We start from the raw sequence: 21843 nt of genomic DNA on the forward strand, positions 1-21843 counted from the left end.
CTATTTGGGAGATCTGGGTACTTTGAGATATTCATATATTGACAGTACCCACATCCCCCACATGTAAAGGTGCCGTATCTTTTACAAAGGTCCCTCCCAGGTGGTCTAAACTCACTTGAAACTAGTTTATCTCTTAGAGCTCTGGCTCTCTGAAATGTAAAGGCTGGACACTCTGGTACACATGATCCAGCTATAGGATCAAGTGTCAGAACATGGCAATATTTATTGATAATCTTTTTGAAACTCTCCTGTTGGTTAGAGAACCGAGTAATGATTCTTAGAAGATTAGTATCAGATTTATCAATTGTAGTTTTGTATAGTAGTTGTTGCCTATTTTTAGTAATCACTTTTTGAAAGCTCGCTTAAGGCATTTATTGGAATATCCCCGAGCTTGTAGTCTCGCTTTCAGTTTGTCTGCTTCCTCTTTAAAAGTAGTATCATTTGAACAGTTCTGTCTGATGCGGAGATACTGTCCAAAGGGGATTGAGTTGACCAAGCTTCTGGGATGTAAGCTGGTGGTGTGTAGTATGCCATTACCTGCGATGGGTTTACGGTAAAGGCTGCTTGACAACATGCCCTCCTTATCTTCATGGATATGTATGTCTAGAAACTCGATTTTCACTGGGCCACAGGACATAGTGAAGCTAAGATTGAAAGTATTGATATTCAAAGTCTGCACAAAAGTATGTAGCAGCTCATCAGAGCCATTCCAAACTAAAAAAAATATTGTCGATAAAACGAAACCACAAGGTCACATGATTATACAAAAAGGCCAATTTGTCTGAGGTACTGATCATACGTTCCCACACCCCCAGGTACAGATTGGCGTAGGATGAGGCACAGAAAGTCCCCATCACTAGGCCCTGTACCTGGAGGAAGTGGGAACCATTGAAAGTAAAATAGTTGAAGATGAAGTCCAATGCGTCAACTATAAAATTGTTGAATTTACAATCAAACCGGCTCTTTTCTGATAGAACTCGTTGGATGCAAGTCCCTATGGTTCGGAATAGAACTATAAAAGGCTTCTACATCGATGGCCGCAAGGATCACATTGCGGGGAACCTGCAGACCATCGATGTTTTGAAGAAGATGGATGGTATCCCGTATGTAACTTGGAATACTCAGGATGTGAGGGCGAAGGTGACCATCAATGAATTTGCTCAAATTTTCAGTCAAAGAACCATTGCCTGATATGATGGGCCAGCCTGATGGGTGTAACATACTCTTGTGCAGTTTTGGTAATGCGTAAAACATTGGTGTACGTGAAAAGAGAGTACGAATGAATTCCCATTCATTCTTAGAAATTAAAGTGTGGTAAAATGCAGAATCTACTAATTGATAAAATTCTTGCTCGAATTTATCAATTTTAGTTGTAGTTACAGGTACATACCAGGTTTTGTTCAAAATTTTCATACACATCATGATATACTGCTCATTGTCGAGAACCACTATATTGCCTCCCTTATCGGAGGGCTTTATAGTGATTGTCGGATTGCCAGATAGATTTTAAAGGGTCAAGCGCAGAGAGATTGGGACTCATGTTTTGTTTGAATTTGATGTTTTTAATTTTGTTAGTAGTGAGCCTAACAAATGCGAGAACATTAACATTTAAGCCCAATGCCAGAAATTTATCCAACTTATTTTTGACATTGGTTAAGCAGGTAGATACATTCGGTGATGGAGTTCGAGCTAACTTCTGCAAAAGGTGCTCAATATCTATATGGTCAATAAGATCAGGATTCGGATTGCTTTCCTCTAAGAGAGCGATTAAATTGTCAATAGCTTTTAGTTCTTGGGGTTTAAGTAATTTACCCTCCTTCATGGTCTTACAGTAAAGTTGTTTAAGAATGATTTTCCTTGCAAAAAGCTGGATATCCTTTATAGCCTCAAACTTGTCAATGTCCTGATTCGGACAAAAACGTAAACCTCTCGAAAATATATTTGTTTCAATATCATTAAGTGGATATTTTGATAAATTGACCACATTAAGTGAACTATCCTGGTCAGAAGATGAACTATATTTATTTAAGTTAGCGTGGGAGCACTCGACGGAGTCGAGAATTGCTCTTGGTCTGGTACCAAAAAAATACCTTGGGTGGAAATAGATGGTAATGATAATTTACGAGAAAGAGCAGGAATACCAGTAGATTCACTGGTATGAGAAACCATCACCATGCTAGGAATAGAGGTAAGAAGCCCATCACCCTTAGGGTTACCTGACACCATATGTGTATTAGAACAACCACAATTGGTTTTTCTCGATTTTTTGAACCTAGAAGATTGGTAAGAGGAAGCAGAAAGTGATGAAACAGAAGATGCATCTGAAAGATGGGGATCCACATTTTTAGATTTATTATAATAGTTAGGTGGAAAAGTCTTCTAAGAACGTGTTGGAGTCCAAGTAAAGGCTCTCACCTCCCTAAAGGCCATTATATCACTTTGCATTTTTTCCTCATTTTTAAACAACATTTGGAGGTTAAAGTTTTCTAAATGTTCACTCAGTTCTTTGTCCAATTGAGAATATGCTGAATGGTCCTTATATTGGGAGAACGAGTCATAAATGGAGTCCAGATCTCGGTCAATCTCTCTTGATCTAATGGCATACTCATCCCTTAGAAGCAACATCATGCCTTTGGAACATAACAAAAGATTTTCTTCCCAGGCCTTCTTGAAAGAAGGACTTATATTCTCCATAGTAGGGAAGATTTGAGGACGTAGTATAGGAGGAGTCATATCAATATATTGCTCAAAGGAATGAACATGCAAACGAAGAGGGGATTTTTTCTCCAATAATTTCCTAAGGCTGAAAAAAATGGTGGACAAATCTGTGTACTTTTACTCCTTGAACGAGAAATCCTTGAAAAACCCTGTCATAAGGGTTTCCCAATTTTGACCGGCATAATTGGCCATGGTCACTTAAATTGAAATTAAACTGTGAATCAAAAAACTTTTTCCCAAAGCAATTAGTCAAAGATATGAGGAATGGGTATTTGCTACCCTGTTGAAATGGACAGAAACTATTTAGACTAATGCCCCGTACACACGGTCGGATTTTCCGATGGAAAATGTCCGATCGGAGCGTGTTGTCGGAAATTCCGACCGTGTGTGGGCTCCATCGGACATTTTCCATCGGATTTTCCGACACACAAAGTTTGAGAGCAGGATATAAAATTTTCCGACAACAAAGTGCGATTGCGTCAATTCCGACCGTGTGTGGCCTGTTCCGACGCACAAAGTGCCACGCATGCTCAGAAGAAATTCCGACACGTAACAGCTCGGTCTGGTAAAATTAGCGTTTGCAATGGATACAGCACTTTCGTCACGCTGCAATGTTAAAAATGGTTTAATACAGCGCACTCTCTTCTTCTTTATAATGTGACAAGAATTAAGTAGTTTTGCTGCTCATATTCACACAGACTTCTCACAAACTTATGTCTTTACTATTTATCGGGATTCCCTCAATATATTTTGATTTGTCACATCTGACAACATTATTTTGTTTTTTTTTGTTTTTTTTGTTTTTAAGGCCGATTATTTTTTTTTTTGGTTTGTATTTTTTTCAAGGCTTATTTTTTTGGGGGGGATTTTTATTTGTACTCCTGAAAATTTTTGTGTGTGTTTTTTGTGTCAAGTTACCACAACACCATTGATATGTTGTTCTATTTAATCTGTAGGAGATTGTTTGGTGTTGTTGTCCCTTGTTAATTTCACATTTTATGTTAGAAATGTACCTGAATCGTCACCAACAAACTGTCCTTTTTGGATGAAAACACACATAGGAGAGTATAATTTCCCAAAAAATAACTTTTATTAAGGGCTCACAACTAAACAAAGAGGGAGGCAACGCTGGAGAAACTGCAGAAATGGGTGAAGCCTTGGACCCCCAGGGCACACATCAACTATTTTCTAGCAAAATTGGTGGCTTGAGGAGTCCTTATCTAAGGGAGTGCAGTCTGGTCCAGAAGTCCCAGAGATCCGGAAAGCAGCAGATGACATCTGTGTCCCCAGGCTGTGGTCATACGAGAAACTGCAGCTTTTGTCAGACCAGACTGAACCCAGGGTCATCACTCTCTGGTCTTCCTTCCACGCTTCCTTCCACGCGGTGGCTCTGGTGGTGGAGTTGTGGCAGCAGGAGGAGGAGGAGGAGGAGGATGGTCCAACTCAATCACGTCGGTCTTGGGTGTTAGTTCCCCACTCACCCCCTTAGTTAGGACTTTATAAATAAGTTGCTCACACAGGAGGCGTTGATCCTCCTGCATGCCCTGCAGTTTGGTGGCAGCCATGCAGGCAAAGGCCTCTTCAGGAGTGGGTAAGGCTTGGAGGGACACAGAAGCCTCCTGAATGAGCCTAAGCGCTGAATCCTGCATGGGAGTCCCCTTCCTCGCTCTTTTATATGGAAGGCGGAGGGGAGGAACCTTCGATTCAGTCAGGCTGCGACTGGTCCCAGGCTTCTCTTGGCTGACACTTAGCCCCGCCTCCTCCTGGCTGCCACTAATCCCCACCTCCTCCTGACTGCCACATTCCACAGCCTCCTCCTGGCTGAGGTCTTCCTGTGTATGAAAAAGGGACATAGTTTTAGTTTTTTATTCATCAATCACACACAATTTTCACCTCCTGACTGTTGCAAATTGAATGTTAACAAATATAACAGACTATCCTTCTGAGCCCAGCATTTTTCATTCTTGTCCCAATTATTTTTGCCCACTACTGTCTATTGATATGAAAAACACTTTTTTCAATCAGCAATTAGTGATCAATAATAACATCTAATAAACATCATTTATTTATAGAACAGAAATCAGTAGAACAATGCTATACCTGACTCCAGCTGGGCTCCTCCACTTCTTCCTGGCTGGAAGGCCCAGGTTGGACATCGGAAGCCTCAGCTGGGGTGGAAGGAAGAGTGGAAGGAAGGGTGGAGAGGGATTCCCTGACTTCAGTGTGGTCTGACAGAAATCGCAGTCTCTCATAGTACCACAGCCTGGGGACATAAATGTCATCTGCTGCAGCTCCGGACCTCTGGGAATCTGTGACCTTCTTTCGCTCCCTAAGATAAGTCCTCCTCAGGCCACCAATTTTGGTTTTTAAATAGGGGATGGTTGCTGTGGGGACCACCGGCTTCACTAACTCCAGCAGTTTCTCCAGCGCTGCCTGCCTCTTTTGTTTATTGTTGTAATGGGGGTGTCTCACCTGCCACAGACAGGGCAGCTCCCTGTATTTGTCTATGAACAGGGGGAGGAAGTTGTGGTCGTTGAACCCATCCATTTTCTCTGCAAGACACAACACAAGACAAACCCTAAGGTCAGGCCAAACTCTCCTAATCTTGTTACAATATAGGCTTCAATTTCGAAGCAGTATAGGCCCAAGTTTAGATCTTACCTTCGTTATCACGATCCGTGCTTTCGATGCTCCTTCCTCCGCTCACAGATCATACGTAATACGCACGCGTGTTACGCTTGAGACACACTGCGCATGCGTGTAACTCCGGCCGCCCCTGACGTTCTTTCTAGTCTATTCCCCGCCCCTTTTCATTCTGCGCAGTGGGGGAAGAGCACATGGCGGATACACAGCAGGTGCGTGCTAATTATAGCAACGAGGAGGAGGAGGAGGAAAGCCCGGAGCCTGAAACGTCTGGATCCAGAAGGAGATTTAAGGCCTCAAATATGTCCTTTGGGGAGATGTTGGAGATGGTGGACATCCTGAAGAAGGCCGACTATGAGGGGAAGTATGGACCTTACCCCAACCCCAATGTCAGAAAGGCCAAGATAATGGCGAAAGTGGTCAAGAGTCTGCACCGGCATTTCGGGGTACGACGATCGAAAGATCAGCTCAGGAAACGGTGGTCGGACCTGAAATTACGAGAACATGAGCAGTACAGAAAGATCCGGAGAGTGCTGCAAAAAAGTAAGTAGTTGTCCTGTGTTCCTATTCTTTATGTTTCTTACGTTCGTGCTGCTCCATGTGCTTTTCTTACAAGTGTACATTTTTAAATGGCAAATTTCATGTTCATGGGTACATTATTCGTTCGTATCAAACATTTTTCTTTCGGCCTATAAAACACCATTGTTTAGGCCATATGCATTTGGCCACAATTTTTATGCCCTACTTGTCAGAAACTATTTTGGTTGGGTAGATGGCTTTGTTACTAGAATGAAATGCAAACTAGATTCTGTGTAAGGAGAGGACACTCAGCAGCTGTTTTTCACATCTGGACACTGGAGCACTAGTGTGGGACAGAAGAACACCATTTTTATTAGGGGGCCACACAGGTGCTCCAGTGTATACTATAGGGGGGGCTACATCTGTGAAGCTTGTACAAAACAGGTAAAGTATTGAAGCTTGACAAAGGACACTGAAAATGCAATATTTTGGAACTCTGCCAAAATAGACAATTGTACCCCACTTCCAAGCAATGTTTTAGATTTATAATTCTGCCATCAAATCACTGTGTGCTAAGTATAGCATTTTTGTTTGACATAGGGGAGAAAAGACTCGGAGGACACCCCTCATCCGAGGAGACCAGAGACCCCCCACCTCTGGAAGAAGGGGAAATACCCCCAACCCAAGAAGTGCAGGAGGAGGAAGATGTGGTGGAAATTGTCACCACAACAGGTGAGTGTCTGCGACCACAGGCTCAGGTAAGAGATGTATGCCGGCATATTTTTGATACCTTTTTTTTTGGGTTTCTCTCTTTTTAGGTGATCATGATGTTGTGGATCCAGATCCTTTCACATCAGAAAGTGCCCAGATCCTGATCGGGGAGATCATGAGGTGTAATTTTGAATTGGAAAACCTCAAGAAAAACATCAATGATGTTATTCAAAAAAATAAAAACATCATTGATGTTTTGGGGCGAGTTTAAAACCCCTCCCAATCCCTTTGTTTTTTGTGTGCTCCAATGTTCAAAATGTTTGAAAGATTTGTAGAAAAGCCTAATTTGGAGGATGCACACAGTGTGCCAACATGTGCTATCTGCCATCACGGGAGATCAATGGACGTGTTTTCGGGGTGCAACCCCTTCCTCAATAATAAAGTAGCTGAGAGGAAGGGGTTTCTCCCCAAAACACGTCCCTTGATCCCCCGTGATGACAGCTAGCACATGTTGACGTTGGGAAATTTGTGTGCATCTTCCAAATTTGGCTTTTCCTGGGGTGACTTCACCCCATCTGAACGCAATATCAAACAGTTCCTAAATACTCATGTCTGATATTGCCTTCAAGTTCTACCAAATGTGAACTTTGTAAGTTCAAGATTTGTGTCTTTCTTGTTGGTTTTACACATGCCTGTTTTATCTTAAATGGACATTTATCTGTTTTATAATGCTACCCCAAAAATTATTATACAACAAACATGTTGGTTTGTTAGAAAAACCTTTTCTAAATGGACATGTGATTGTGCAGGTATTAAAGAGATTGTTAAGCAAGAATGTGTGGATTATTGTGTCAACGCTAAAACACTTTGTTGGTGATGTAATTGGTGTTTTCTGTGAAAATGGGGGTTATTTCCTAAGGGCAAATCCTCTTTGCACTACAAGTGCAGTTTAAGTGCACTTGTAGTGCAAAGTGTCTTTGCCTTTAGTAAATAACACCCAACAATGCTTTGTATAAGGTTACACAATCACGCCATTTTCTGGACTCAACACATTTCGGTCAGGGTCAGCTAAAACAAACACAAGCAGTAAATGTCCACAAAGATTTTCTTTTTTTTGCTTTTTTATTTGATAAAGGCTTCACAAATTTGCTGGCATATTGATGGCCCCCCTACCCGCAAAGAACTCCAGGTATCGTAACCGGACATCACGGGCACTCAGGGAGGGCAAGCCAGGACGGCCACTTTCAAGCGCCGTCAGTGTTGTTTCATGTATCATTCTGGCCTCAGGCCCAACTGAGCCAGCATAGTTGGCCGAATGTTTGCGTAAAAAGTTATGGAGAATACAGCACGCCAGGATTATATGATTAAGTTTATACTCCGCCATATGGATGGGTGTCAGAAATAGGCGGAACCGGCTGGCCAGGATTCCAAATGTGTTCTCCACCACTCTTCTGGCTCTGACCAGCTGGTAAAAACCCTCTGTTCCGGGGTGAGGGTCCTCATAGGGAATGGCCGCATAAGATGGTCCCCCAGCGCAAACGCTTCATCAGCAACGAGGACGAATGGGAGTCCTTCCACATTGTCCTCTGGAGGTGGCAAGTCCAAGCTGCCATTCTGGAGACGCCTGTAGAACTCCGTCTGGGCGATGACTCCACCATCGGTCATCCGGCCATTCTTCCCCACGTCCACATACAAGAAGTCGTAATTAGCTGACACCACCGCCAACATCACAATACTATTGAACCCCTTATTGTTGAAATAGTACGACCCCGAGTTGGGTGGTGGGACGATGTGGACGTGTTTCCCATCAATTGCCCCTCCGCAGTTAGGAAAGTCCCACCGCTGGGCAAAGTGGGAGGCCACAGTCTGCCATTCCTGTGTCGTGGAAGGAAACTGTTGAGGAAAACAAAAATAAATTAATATTTTTGCACATAAACATGGCAAGCAGATTAGACACAAACATTCTTGGCCAACCTCCAGATAGCATTTATTAAGGGGAATTTAACAACACCAAAGTATAAGGTACACCTATCATATCCCCCCCATGGGCCATTTCTAAAATGATGGGGGGTGGGGAAATCTTGGACAGGTAACCCTCTCCACTTCATTGAGAGATGAATGCCTAAATACAGGGTATTACTTGGAACAGCCCCTCCTTAGTTACACTATTGGCAGCCCACTGGACAAGTAAAAAGTGTCATAATACAAAGATATAAATACACACTGTACACATTTGAGGACATTTGGACATTCTGCTATTACCTGTCAAGATAATAATAGGATATAAAAACTTTAAACAGTACCATCTGAAAGTAGACAGGCAGGCCCTTGCACTACATGCTTTGGGTAATTCATCCATGAATCTGACCATAAAAGAGATGGGTATAGTGTGTATGGGTTTGGCAAAGTCAGCAGATAGATGATTGAGGATAGATAGAGAATTTGGATCAGCTGACTTAGCAGTTGGGGGGAGGGAGGGTTAATAAAAATGATTTGGGGACACCACAAAAAAAAGTCTCTGGCACTCTGCCTGAATTTAAAGCACAAATCACATTTCTAAACATTTTAGGGGGTGTTTGGGGTAAAGCACTACTATGGAGCTGATAAAATACATTGTTAAGTGACTACATGAGGTGAATATAGGGCAGGAGAACATGCTGGGGAGGTTATTGAAGGCCAATCTGTATGAAGGACTAAAAAATTAATTACATAAAAATCCAGCATGCATGAGGACAAAGGGGACATTCACAGCATATTCCAATCATGGTAATTAGGGAATGAGGAAAGAAATACAATATATTATCAGTCATTAAATACAAAAAATGTGAGATTAAAGGATAACAATCTTACCTTCATATACTCCTTCTGCAGGACCTGGATGATGGCAGAACAGGTCTCTGGGATAATGATTCCCAGAGCCTGGGGGGAGATACCTGTCGAGAATTTGAGGTCCTGCAGGCTTCTCCCTGTCGCCAAGTACCGCAGGGTAGCGACCAGCCTCTGCTCCGGAGTGATGGCTTGCCTCATGCAGGTATCCTGCCTGCTAATATAAGGGGTCAGCGAAGCCAGCAGACGGTGAAACACGGGGTTCGTCATCCTGAGAAAGTTCCTGAAATAATCAGGATTATTCTCACGGATCTCATGGAGCAAAGGCATATGAGAGAACTGGTCACGCTGAAGCAACCAATTCTTGGTCCATGAACTCCTCCCCACCTGTTCATGGACTGGACTTGTGTCAAGGTCAGGACCCCAACACCAAGCCCCCGCACAGCACGAACTCTACGAGGAGTACGTATACGCAACATGGCTAGAAAACGGTCGGCTGCTCAGAACGAAGTAGCAGAACGCACTGAAGAACAGCAAGGCCTGTGAAGAGCGACCTGAAAAACAGTAACGAACGAACAAGAACACAATGACTACTTAAAGTCACGCGGAACTTGCTTGCACGCACTGAAGAGCAGATACAAACCCACAAGCACAAACTGAACCGCAGAAAACGAACTGAAAGCCACGAGTCTGAAAAAGCGCGAATCGTCTCTCACCAAACTTTTACTAACACGAGATTAGCAAAAGGAGCCCAAAGGGTGCCGCGCTTGGTTCTGAACTGGCCTTTTCTAGTCTCGTCGTACGTGCTTGACGTCACCGCGTTGTTGGCGATCGGAAATTCCGACAACTTTGTGCGACCGTGTGTACGCAAAACAAGTTTGAGCCAACATCCATCGGAAAAAATCCTAGGATTTTGTTGTCGGAATGTCCGAACAAAGTCCGACCGTGTGTATGGGGCATAACTGGTTTGGAAAAGAAAGAGGTTCAGGTCCACATCCCTGGTACAATATGTAAAAGCAATTTTCCTCAAAAGTGGGACTTTGGAGAACCATGAACACTCAAAAAATAAAGATTATATATAAAATAGTAGAAATTTATTACAAAAGATAAATAGCATTATACATCAAAAACTAAAACACATGATAACAATGAAATGAGCCAGAGAGCAAATGAATACATGAATGGTGGAAGAGGCCCAAACTGTCAAAAAGACACATAAAATCCAACGCATTTCAACATGTGAGGTAAGGGTCTTCTTCAAGGAAAAAGGAATGGATTAAACTCTTACAGATGAATAATCCACAATAATAACAATAATTTATTTATTATTTTTTACCATTATGTCCCATATTTAGATCCAAGCTGGTATACTAGCTGTGAAGGCTTCGTTCCCTCCCCCCCTTTCCCTGGTTTTCTCCCCACCCCTTTTTTGGAAGGTATTCCTTTGGGACGGGGGTGCTGCACCTGGACATGACATTCTTTCATCCCATTTTGGCTTGTTTAACGCCTCTTTGGGTGCTCCTGTCTCCTTCTTTGTCGAGTATATGATCTCCAGTGCTTGAAATGTTTAACACATGAGGTCAGTACTGATATCAATAGATGTTTACTTATACTGATCTAGCTGTTGTATCTATTGAATATACAATATCTTGCTATTCTATGTATAATCATAATTATAATATTATATTTATATTAATATTGTAGATTTTCTGTATTCATCTGGAAGCTTTCAGCCCATTCCTTTTTCCCTGAAGAAGACCCTTACCTCACTTGTTGAAACGCGTTGGATTTTATCTGTCTTTTTGACAGTTGGTTTGGGCCTCTTCCACCATTCATGTATTAATTTGTTGTCTGGATCATTTCATTGTTATCATGTATTTTAGTTTTTGATGTATAATGCTATTTATCTTTTGTAATAAATTTCTATTATTTTATATAAAATCTTTATCTTTTGAGTGTTCATGGTCCTTCAAAGTCCCACTTTTGAGGAAAATTGCTTTTACATATTATACCATAGATGTGGACCAGTAAGTCCAAATCATTTCTAGCCTAATTAAAAAAAACACTGTAGAAATTCAGTCTTTAAGATCACAGACGATCACTATTTTTGCCCTGTTGACATACATCTTGGCAAAATGCTGAAATCTATATTAAAGAATTCAATGTATCATGCCACAACGTGACAAAAATGTTAAAACCAGGTTTAAAGGTGGATGCAACAGTCAGAGATATCACAATAGGGGGGAATTTTTCACTCTCACTTTGAAAATGCTATGTCTGTTAGTACATACCCCTAAGAATGCTAGTGGCACAATTAGATATTGTTCAGAGTTATATCTTGTCTGGCCTTGTTTAAACTGGTTGTTAATTCTTTCTACATTGAGGCATATTACTAAAGATTTCAGGAGTTTGTGATATTTATGTTACAGTCCCTTTGTCTGGTGTTTGCCCTTCTGTTATTCTCCAGCAGGTAACAAAGGTAGTATGTCTGTACAGAGCAGCTGCATCTGTTCTCCAGAGAACTCATTAGTGTCCATGTCTGAAGCAAAGGCCGCATATATTGGAATCTGATTACCGTTTATATCCACACTGTACAGTATAACGTGCAATAAACTGCTGTACCTTAAGCAAATGGCATTGAATTCCTCATAAACACTTTATAATTGATCTCCTGTGTGGTACATTATAATTAAAAACTATAAAAAAACCTCATCAATTACCCACAGCTTCCATATAACTTCAACCTCTGATTGGCTGGTGTGTTTTTTGGCACTTTGTAAATTGCTAGGTTGTAAACTCCTATTTTCTTTTCTGATTGGGACGTTTAGGAGGTCTTCTTTAACTCAACACACATCAAAATGAACCTGTCACTTTGTTCATTTAGGGCAAACTTATGGCCACTTGTGCTGATACCACTATTCCTTTTGGCTGCCAAACCCAATGGAAATGCATAATACTACTGGGTACGGAGAGGAATATGGCCTTCTCCTCTTCTACCCAGGATGTAGTGCATGAGCACTCAGTCACCAGGGCTGAACACTGTCATACAGGGATTGGGTGGTGGTCATAGCAACATAACGTATAGTGCCCACATTACACTGGTGTCGGCAGCCTAGTACACCCATTATGTTGATGTCACTGGTGTAAGGCCGCCATTATACTAGGGTCTCTGGTGTATTTCCCCTAATACCTTGGCATCAGCTGAATAGTGGGTGTTGTCTAAAGAGGCATGGTTAAATAGAACATGTGCCTATACACTGCATATATATATCCCACAGCTCTTATACCCATCCCTGGATACCCAGGGGTGAATGACACATTTGTGACAAAAGTGTGTTCTGAACCATCTTGCAACAGACACAGTCCCAAACTCCTTTGGGCAGAGGATAGTGCATTATTTTATCTTTGTTTTGCGCTTCATGTTTAAACATTGTTTGACCTTCTTTGTACAAAAGGGTCTTTCTGTTTGGTGAGGAAGGCTTTGATTTGACAGAAATGCCTCCACATTTGCCTTTTGGATTTCTATTAAACAAAAGTTGGGATTCAGCATTGGAAGTGCTGCTTGATAATATTTTAAACTTTTATGAAAAGTGTGCAGTTTTTAACAGCTGGCTGCGTCTGATTCTTAATTGGATTTTCTGTGTGCTGATAGCACAAATTTGCATACTAATTTAAGGCATCTCCACACTTCCACCACTTTTTTACTTCCTCCTGTCCTTAATTAGGTACCAAGCTGTCTGTGCCTTCACCCGTCCATGATAATCTGCGTTCTGCCTTCTCGCTTCCTTTCCACCAGCTACTTGATTGGCTTAGGTTCTGCCACCTCTCCTTTTCCTTCCCAGTCATCCTAATCCTCTATTGATCAACTTCTGCTGTGCTTTCTCTATGACCTCATGGTTCTGAGCCAATAGTAATTCTCTGTTCTATAACTGCCACTCCAGGTCCAAATTAAACTGACTTTCTATCTCCTCTTTCTTCACTCACCAACTCCTTCTCTGCCTGTTCTCTGAATGACTTGTTATCACTTACTTTTCTGCACTTTTCTGAGCAAGGAAATAAAGGGATGGGCGGAGCTGGGGAAGAAAACTCCCTCTAACTCGAAGCTCCTGTTCCTGTGTGGACATGCAGGGAGTGCTTCTCAGTATCCTCATGGAAAAAAACACTCCTGGGGTGGATACATGAGAATCCTGAGGATACATGAAAATACTGTGAAGCATCATTTTGACTCACAGCTCTTGATTCATGCAACTATATCATGGTCACCATGATTGTCTACCTATGTTGAATCTGCTTCCTGTTTGTCCCCTTGAGTTCTCGCTGAATCACACCCCTGGCAATCACAATTTGGAAATATTGTCATATCTATTCTTAGCTGATTTATACTAAATATGCAATTGCTCCTGAAGAAGTGAACAAAGAGTCATGAAACGCGTCGAGTTTTTGGATGCAACTTTTGTTTTAATCATGTATTTACAGTTGGATTGTATATGGTCAATACTATATTTAATTATGTATGAAATGCATTAATATGGATTCATTACAAATCAGCTTGTTACCATGTTATCCTCTTTTTATATGCAAATTTCATTTATTATACAACAATTGGAAGCTAGTTATCCATTGGTTGTATGTGTTGTGCCTCATTTAAAGTCCCCAGGCAAATAAATTGGTTGTATGGTGTGCTAAAAGGTGTCCCTCTTTATCATTTCAGAAAGTTGGGAGGTTTGATTCAAATCCTTCAAATGTTCACCTAAGTCTGAATCAAACAAACTGCCAAAACCTATCATGGTTCATATTAACCAGTTTACTCAAATTTACACTTAGCACTCACCCCTGAAGGGTCCGTTGAGAATGACTAGGTCTCCTTTGCTACAGTACAAGACACAGTTCCAAGCTCACCAGCAAATGTAGGCTAAATCTAGGGGATATCTTTTTATGGATTTATTGCAGAAAACTTGAACAGGAAAGGCATAAGGGTGCAGAATACTCCAAAACATTATAAGAAATCAGAAGGAGGACAAATGTTAGATAGAATTCTCATGTTGCAACCTTTGCTGGAGATAAGAGGAAATGGACAGCGACTTTAGGACTCCATGCGAGCAGTCCCAGTCCTAATAGCATCCTCTAGCACTTACTTCCCAAGCACATGCACACCTGGGATCCACGATCAAAGCCTTACTCACAAACTCCAAAGACAGCTGTGGCCCATGCCAGCTTCCACTTGACACTCCTCTGTGAAAAGGGGTTCTCTCGTTAGGTCAGCTTCATAAGTAATGCCATCCAGCAAGAATCTTTCAATCCAGATTCCTTCAGGTTCTCAGCCAAGCACCTGCAGAGGCCCAACATCAGCTCTCGAGTGTACAGGCTGTATTCCAGAGGAAGCAGTCCCAGGACAAGAACACTTTCATAAAGCCTCCCAAACATTTAACAACTCCCCAGCCATCTTTTTGGTGCCCCTTCCCAGGGATTGGCTGAGGTCCGATAAATGTTTATAACTCAGTAGTTGATCCTCCTACTCCAGGGATATGCAAATAGCGGACCTCCCAGATTTGCAGAACTACAAGTCCCATGAGGCATAGCAAGACTGACAGCCACAAGCATGACACCCAGAGGCAGAGGCATGATGGGACTTGTAGTTTTGCAACAGTTGGAGGTCCGCTAATTGCATATCCCTGTTCTACTCTATCTTCTGGAAACTTTCTCCAGAACAGGCACAGGTAATCAACCACCAAACTTATGGAAACCTTCCCAGAATTAAAGAAAGATTACCACTCCATTAAGTATAACAGAGCCAAAACACTAAATTTAGCCTACCCTGGGCAGGGTGCTACATACATAATATAAAGAAAAAAAAGTGAGACATAATTGATCTAGGAATCCCTGGGTACAGATTCACTTTTTGTGGTCACTTGCTCTAATATAATTAATTTACACAAAAAAGAAGAAAGCAGAGCTCCAAGTACAAAGCTGATATAGGTTTCCTTGAAAATTTGTTTTATCTTTGCATATTATTTATAATAGTTAGTGTCTTTTTGTAAAGAATAAATGTAGATAGGTGGAGTGTGCTCTGCTTTGTTTAATAATCTGAAATGTCTCCTGTTTGTAACTAGGGCATAAGGGTGATAGAAACTGACTAAATCGTTAGGGTTGAACCACCAGTATATTGTCCCTTTGATAATAAGTTTATATACTTTTTTTTATAGGAACGTGAATGTTAGCTGTGTACCCTGCTACTCTACCCATATGTTGGATCATATATTTTATGTATTTGTAGGAGGCACTGTTATAAGTGAAGCGCCCTACTCCCGTAGGAGCAGCTAAAAGTTCGTTCTAGCTTGAAGCGCTTTCCATTACTCCTTTTCCCCACCAGGTATGACACACAGACAGTCATTGAACGGTTAAACTATGTACATCTTTATTGCGGTTTCCAAGTGAAATGCTGCACTGCACTGGAAAGTCACTCTGAATAACTTCCAGTGTTTAAGGTGATGAAGATACACAACATTGAATCCAGATTATAAGAAGCCCCTATTAGTAAACTTCCATCTTGCATGAATTCCCATGAGGTAGTGCATCTTTCCTTCCTCCTGTTAGCCACCACTTCCTGGCTGTACAGTCCTTCTGATTCTAACTCCATGAACGATACTCTGAATAACGTTCAGGAGATGACTTTCGGATTCCTCCAGGGTATTAGTTCTCTAAGGCCCAGGTCTGTTCTCCTGAACCCGCACACTAATCCCTACAAAGTCCCTCAGAAGAACTGTTCCCCTGGGTTACACTCACATGTGTTGCCGAGTGATCATCCATGCCGCACACAGAAGATCCTCTCCCAGTCCTGGTGTGTCAGTAACAGCAACCTTTAGAAGGATTTCCTGCAGCCTCTCTTTCATCTGCATATCTTGCTTTTCCTCTCCTCCGCAGGGGAACAGCACTAAAGCTGTACCGGTATACGCATCCTCCATCTGGATCTCTCCAACTCCCATGAGCATAATAGCCCAGAAAGCATGTCCCTCTCCCCCGAAGGGGAGAGCACCCACGCGAATCCTCCTGGAACCTACATCTTCCAAAAAAAAAAGACAGAACTCCCCCCAGGAACATGTGACCAAGTCTTAAATAGAAGTCCAGCCTCCGCCCAAACAAATTAATGATTGGTCCAGAGGGGTCTTCCAGATCTGCCTGTCACTCTAAACTTGTATTCCTATTATCTTCCAGGCCAAACCCTAGAAAATAGAGGAAACTGTCCAAGCAGAGTGCAAAGGGGTCACACTCTCCTCTACTCTAGTAAAACTCCCATGCCAATCAAACCCACCAGTATACACCGCAAGGTGAGATACTGGCATTTTCAGTCTATTTTTACTCCTAACTTTCTATTATAGCACTCACCTAAACAGGTGGGCGCTACATAAGAGGCAGCAGCAGACTACACATTGCATTATAATACATAATATGAATATAATGCTGTAAGGGATGTGCTGGAAATGTATTTTTTCAACAAATTACATTTTATACATATATACATAACTACAATATGGATTTTGACACAATATTAGATCTGTTTGTATAATAGTAGTTATACTACTGTGATGTTTTAAAAGGTGTGCCAGCAACGTTGTGTAAGTCTATGTGGCTATTAGTACAAAAATAAAAATTGTATGAAACTGCCCTCTTGTGGGCATAACAGTAAACAACAGTGCCATGTATGTTGGCTTGAGTAATACATTATAAGAAAACCATAAAATTGATGTCAAATATCATAATTTTCCGTTTCTGAGAATCTTTATAACAGTATATGAGTAGGTAGTAGTAGAATCCCACACCCCATAGGACCAGATATCCAACAATTTGACCACCTCCCTGGATAGAGTTCCAAAATTAACCAACTTGTAACAAGGTGAAGGGGGTGGGGGTGCTCTCTTATGCTGCCTGAAGTTTGTTAGGAAAGGAAAATTATGGTAAAGTATTTTACATCAATTTTACTCCAGTTCTTGTAAAGACCCAAACCTGTTAACTATTGCAAAGCTTGAATTTCAGGGACAGGAAGAGGACAGACAGTGAAGATTTCTCCAGGATCCAGCTTCCTGCACAATGTGGGACATCCTGCATTACAGGTAAGTGATGGGACTAATGCCCCGTACACACGGTCGGATTTTCCGATGGAAAATGTCCGATCGGAGCGTTTTGTCGGAAATTCCGACCGTGTGTGGGTTCCATCTGACATTTTCCATTGGATTTTCCGACACACAAAGTTGGAGAGCAGGAGATAAAATTTTCCGACAACAAAATTCCGATCGTGTGTACACAAATCCGACGGACAAAGTGCCACGCATGCTCAGAATAAATAAAGAGATGAAAGCTAATGGCCACTGCCCCGTTTATAGTCCCGACGTACGTGTTTTACGTCACCGCGTTCAGAATGATCGGATTTTCCGACAACTTTGTGTGACCGTGTGTATGCAAGACAAGTTTGAGCCAACATCCGTCGGAAAAAATCCTAGGATTTTGTTGTCGGAATGTCCGAACAAAGTCCGACCATGTGTACGCCCTATTAAGCTGCAAGATATTATTTTTTTTTTTAGCTAAGCTTCAGCTGTGACAGTAATGAGTTTGAGGGACCCCAAAAACCTGAAAAAGAAAACAGAGTGGTACCCTTATTCTGCTAAATTTCACCAATCTGCAGCATAAGTTAATCTGTGGGGACAGCAAGGAATTGGTCACCCCTGGCCTACGAACATCTTGAGTTCTATTATAACAGTCAATCCATTTAAATTGAGTAAAATGTAGCACCCTTTAGTGTGCTAAAGGGAGCGTGTTATGTTTTTTTTTAGAGTAGGTCAATTTCCAGGTTTTGATCTGGGTTGGGAGTGACTCAGAGTAGATCTGAGTGACTCACAGACAGCATCACCAAGACATCCCATTCTTTCCAGAATGTTCTAGTGTTTTCTGGAAAGGAAGGAGGAGAGGTGGGGTGGAGCTGGCTGGGGTGTTCTGAGGAGCCCTGGCCAATCCCCAACTTGGATTGGCAGGTGGCAGGCCTACTTAAATACCTGGGGTCAGCCTAGCTGGGGGAGGAGTTGTTCATATGGAAGCTGGAGATGGAATGCAAGGCTGTTGGTAGCCTTTGAGGGAGCTCCCCAGTTTGAGGGGGGCAACCTTTGGCCTGGGCTCGGGTGTGGACGGGATCTTCTAAGAACACGTGAAGGTATCCTGGACAGGAGCCATGGGAGCAAAGTGAGAGGACAGTGGGAGAGAGCACTGCTGGGCAAGTCTCCAGATAGGAATGACACATTCAGGAGAGGACTGGGGAGGCAGGTCTGAGAGGACCGGGAGAGTACAGCCTGGGGTGGGTGCAGAGCCAGTGAAGTGGACTGTGGTGGCACGGAGGGTAGAGAGAGGCAGCTGCAGCCAGGAGAGCTGGCAGGGCCTAAAGATGTGGTACTGGGCTCAGCAGCCATGTGGACAGCTAGCACTAGGACTACCTACATATTTTTATACACCAAAGAGACCTGCTATCTCTGCTTGCAAAGGGCATTCATGTTAGGCCTGGCTGAGTCAGTGTCAGGCCTGAAATATAGTGCTAGCTGGTCCAGAAAGTACAAGCAAGTGATGTTCTGGAGTGTTGAGGAGAGATAGTCTGCAAGCAAGTGATGTGCTGGAGAGAGAAGTTGTATATACTAAAGTTGTATATAGTCTCAAGTCCCTGAATTGTTCTTAATCATCTGGGCATTTCAGAAATTTCCCTATCCCCATCCAAGTTTATTCCCCTCAATAAAAACAACAAAAACAAAGTTCAAGGACTGGTTTTCTGCCTGAGGGTGAATGAGAACTGTATGCCTGGCTGGGCAGGGTGACAGACGAACTACAACACACAGTAGCCCTCAAGAGGATACCGCTACAAAACATTTCTAAGAGGGTCTGGACATTTCAAAAGAACTTCTATTTCACTTTGAAAATGGCCATTGAAAAGGCCATATACATCTTATGCCCTGTACACACGATAGGATTTTCTAACAACAAAATCCATGTTTTATTTCCGACAAATGTTGGCTCAAACTTGTCTTGCATACACACGGTCACACGATCCAGATCTTAAATTTTGTGTGTCGGAAATTCTGATGGAAAAAGTCCCATGTAGCCTACAGACAGTCGGAATTTCCGACAAGCTCCCACCGAACATTTTCCGTCGGAAAATCCTATCGTGTGTACAGGGCATTAGTCTGAATGTTCCTCACAGAGGCAGGGTTAATGACATATTTTTTTTTTAATATTCAGCAAGCAGTGGAATGTAGTATCAACATTTCCTGGCTGGGCTAAGATCTATAAATAATTAATAACCTGGTATGATTAAAATTGGTTATTAATGATTATTCCCCTTCAAGTAGAAGACCACTGCCATCATTTTTTTTTATAAATTTAAAAGAGAATGCAGCTTCCTGAGCAGAGAGCTAGTGACTGTCTGGTGATGGCTCTCTGCTCTGCCCCCCACACTCACTGGAGCGCTGGGCTGTGGAGGGGTTGGGAGCGGGGGTGGCCGGCTCAGGCTCTCAGCTGCTTCCTGGTCCAGGCATGCGGGCGGATCCCGACCATATGGTGGTCCCCTCCACTGGAAAGACAGGGTTCAGGTAATTAAAAGGGGGGCTCTGGGGGTGCTGCATCACAGGAGGTTTTTCACCTTAATGCAATAAATGCATTAAGGTGAAAAACCTTGAGAGTTTACAACCTCTTTAAGGTTTGAATAAAAGATTCCCAAAACATCAAATAATATTTGGACTTGTTTCTTTATTTAAGGAGGTCTCCACTCACTCCATGCAAAATGCATAAGTTAACTTTTCTATGAGTAATGAGAAGGGGAATCAGGGTAACTCCATTTATGCAAGATACAACACAGGAGAGAAAATATGAATCAGTTGTTTATAGCCTTTTGATAGTCTAACTTCAGGAATGTCTATTAGGCTGAAAAGTGCCCATCCTGGGGGTAAAGGCAAGTAGTTAAAGTTAATGTGAAGTAGCATAATGCATTACTATTATACATGATTGTTTGCTCTTAGGGTACACCCAGATCATGTGATATACAGTATATCAATATCTTACAGTGCACATTTAAGATTAAGGGCTTAAGCCCATGAGATATAATGGGTGTGGAGGTATATAGGAGTGGTGGAAAATTCAAAGCATCATTTCGTGATACATTATGGCCTTAATCGTTCCCCAGGATAGCCATAGAGAGTTTAAAAGTACATCAGCCTGTAACTGAAGGAAAGTTCTGGGTTACTTTATTGAGTCCAGTTGCCATTGAGGAGTAATCCAGAGGTTTGCAATAAAATTTTTCTATACTGGGAACCAATTTTCTTACTGGATTGGGATGGCTTAAAGCCCTGTACACACAAGCTGAATATCGTCTGGTTCAACAGAAACCAGCCAACATTTGGCCCATGTACGCTAGCCTCTCTGACAAAGCTGGCTATCGAACAGGTGTGCTGGAAAACCAGCATCTGATCGGCTTCCGATGAGCACTGGCAGCCTAAGGCTGCTAGCACTGACCGGTGTGTTATGGTGGTGGTGTTGGGGGGGGGGGGGGCAGTCCTCCTGTCAGAACACAATAGCTCAGCTGAGATCGCTGTACTCCGGTTTTTTTCATTCAGTTCACTGGATTAAACGAAAAAAAGAAAACTGATAGTGCAAACCAGTCATAAATTAGTACCAAAAGAGTTTTCCCGGTCTTTTAAGGAGAGTTTTTCTTAAACAGTGGAGTATTTCACCTTCAGGTAGAGGGATGGATTATTGGATTAGTAGGGAAACTTTGCCAAACATTCTCCATTGCCATGGTCGAGTGTAATGGCTTTTCGGTTTGGATATTAAGGATTTGATGTAGCGAAGATCCTCATGGTGCCGTGATTTGAGGGTATGAAGTCCAATGGATTTTAGGAATTCCTCGTTGTCCCACATTGAGAGAAAGAGAGATGCATGGCTGCTCAACAACTAGCGGGTGTGAGTTTTGTGCCAAGCAAGCCAGGTAGTATATAAGAGGGGGTTCAAAGTCACCTCTAAAGGCAAAAGCCCATTGTGAGTATGATGCAAGGCAGCATGTTCTAGTCAAGGTCTATGTCAGTGTACACTTAAGGTGCCATGAATGCAGTGGCTCATATTTGGTAATTATAGTCTTCGTCTTAGATTAAGTAGATTAAGTCTTCCATTACTGAAAGGTTGCTGTAAAGTGTGTAGTCTTATGGTTGCTCTCTTACTGCCCCAGATGAACTCCTGGAATATCTTATAAATCCACTTAAGATCTGAATGTTTAAAGCGGTTGTAAACCTCAGATGTTAAAAAAAAAAAAAACCTGCAAGGCAATGACATAATGTGCTAGCATGCATCGCATACTAGCACATTATGAAATACTCACCTTGGAATGGAGCCCTCCAGTGCTGTAAA

General features: G+C 42.2%; 1 long non-coding RNA gene across 1 annotated transcript in view; it reads left to right on the forward strand.

Annotated features, from left to right (window-relative positions):
- Positions 1–17526, forward strand: part of LOC141129891 (uncharacterized) — a 63175-nt gene extending 45649 nt beyond the window's left edge. Inside the window, exon 3 of the long non-coding RNA XR_012241897.1 lies at positions 17449–17526. This is a non-coding gene — a long non-coding RNA (uncharacterized lncRNA). The remainder of the gene's footprint in view (positions 1–17448) is intronic.
- The last annotated feature ends 4317 nt before the right edge of the window (positions 17527–21843 follow it).

This window comes from Aquarana catesbeiana, linkage group LG02 (genome assembly GCF_042186555.1).
Source record: "Aquarana catesbeiana isolate 2022-GZ linkage group LG02, ASM4218655v1, whole genome shotgun sequence".
Classification (NCBI taxonomy): Eukaryota; Metazoa; Chordata; class Amphibia; order Anura; family Ranidae; genus Aquarana; species Aquarana catesbeiana.